This window comes from Amblyomma maculatum, chromosome 11 (assembly GCF_055883805.1).
Source record: "Amblyomma maculatum isolate TAMU_Amacu chromosome 11, ASM5588380v1, whole genome shotgun sequence".
Taxonomy (NCBI): Eukaryota; Metazoa; Arthropoda; class Arachnida; order Ixodida; family Ixodidae; genus Amblyomma; species Amblyomma maculatum.
In genome coordinates this window covers 60,547,895-60,549,674 of record NC_139354.1, presented here as the reverse complement: position 1 = coordinate 60,549,674, position 1,780 = coordinate 60,547,895, and the positions used below count along the sequence as shown (strand labels likewise).

Here is a 1,780-nt window from a genome sequence, read left to right as displayed (position 1 = left end):
TTCCCGGATCAGGACGAATTTCTCTTTAACTTTCTTTTACGAAGTTTCCGAGAAAGCTTTATAGCTTTCCTTTGTAGCCGTATGGCTGCGCTTGGATGGATGCAATGAGTAATTACTCCCTTATTACAAATCGACTCCACCTTGGGGGATCCCCCTAAATATTTGACCAACACTATTCCCACTTCCAGTTATAGATCAATTCGCTCTCGCCCTACCATCTGATCCGCTGACCGTCCTGGTTAGCTCAGTCGGTAGAGCGACTGCCCCGGAAATGCGGTGGTGCCGGGTTCGATTCCCGGATCAGGACGAATTTTTCTTTAACTAAGAATTTCTGAGAAAGCTGTATAGCTTTCCTTTGTAGCCGTATGGCTGCGCTTGGGTGGATGCAATGAGTAATTACTCCCTTATTACAAATCGACTCCACCTTGGGGGGGATTCCCCTAAATATTTGACCAACATAAGAGATATACTCTACATAGATAGAGCTCCCTTTTAACCAAGCCGTCCAAACGTCGCACCCTGGCATAGGGGATGCATGCCCGACTCTCGTTGCAACCATCCTAGATTCCCATGCCTCCAGGCAGCATAAATCATCAGCCCAATATTGGAACTGTATTGGCAATGTACTGATCCAATGTAGGACACGACGTGGCGAACACACTTCCAATACTGGCTCGATGGTTTGTGCTGCCTAGGTCGCGACTCCCCATCAGCTGTCGAGATGGTACGCCTGCTCACTCAAACTTCGCACTTTGGTATGGGACATAACTGTGTAATGCGCTTACTCTGTTCCAGACGTCAGTTTTCCGCATGACCATAGCAATGTGCAGGAAGCGTGGAGAAATATTATGCCCTAACTTGGTCAGCGCAAAATGTGGTACTTTAAGCCCCTGGGTCCCTCTATATCAGCCCATTGATTACGCTGAAGGCGTCTCCTACGCCATTACCAATATTGGCGCCAACACTGGTGTTTCTCAAGCCCAAACTGGGCACGTAATAGCTGTTATCTAATGAACACAACTAGTTAGCACTTTAAGGGACACGTAAGATTCTTCCTTTTCGGTTTATGGCGTGACAGAGTCAAGGTATCGCGTCTGCGTGTCCCTTTAAGATCCTCATTCAAGTATATTCGTTTTTACAGCTCGCTTAATTGCTATCCTCTTACCTTTCCCACATCTCTCCGATTCTCACGCGTGCAGCCGTAAACTAGCACACTTCTTGAAAGACCTATTAACACAGCAAAAAAAAAAAACCTGTTTTAACCAAACCGTAAGAATGTTTATATGAGGCCAAGAAACATGTCTGACTTGGAGTGTAAAATTCCAGGAGTTATATTCTGATCTCACCATCCAATCTTAAAGAATCTGGCCTAGTTGGTAATTTAACCAGGTCGGCCATGTCAGTGTGCACAGCTGGCACTGAAAGGGTTAATTCTACTTATGCTCGAGTGCCGGTTCAGAAGAGCAAGCATTTAGACCGCTGATGATAGTGATACTTACAGTGAAGTGGATGGCCATGACATGCTCCTATACATTGAAAAACAAAAAGACAAAAGCACAAATGAGAGTTCGTTTTTATTTTTTACTATTTATACTGCTAATAATGTGTAAGCATTTCAGGGAGATAAGCGCCATGAGCGAATTCTATGCGTAGTCCTTATTAGGCTAGAAAAAAGGTTCATGACCGCACTATACGAAATCTGTGGCGTTCGATGTAAAATGCAGCGTGCATCCTCCATGTGTTTCGTGGGCACCTTCTTTTATGATGTCTCACCACTAGA

The 1,780-nt window shown here is 44.8% G+C and overlaps 1 non-coding gene across 1 annotated transcript; it reads left to right on the top strand.

Annotated features, from left to right (window-relative positions):
• Positions 1-233: 233 nt before the first annotated feature.
• TRNAP-CGG (transfer RNA proline (anticodon CGG)) lies at positions 234-307 on the top strand. The gene has a single exon. It is a non-coding gene; the product is annotated as a tRNA-Pro (tRNA).
• Positions 308-1,780: the final 1,473 nt, after the last annotated feature.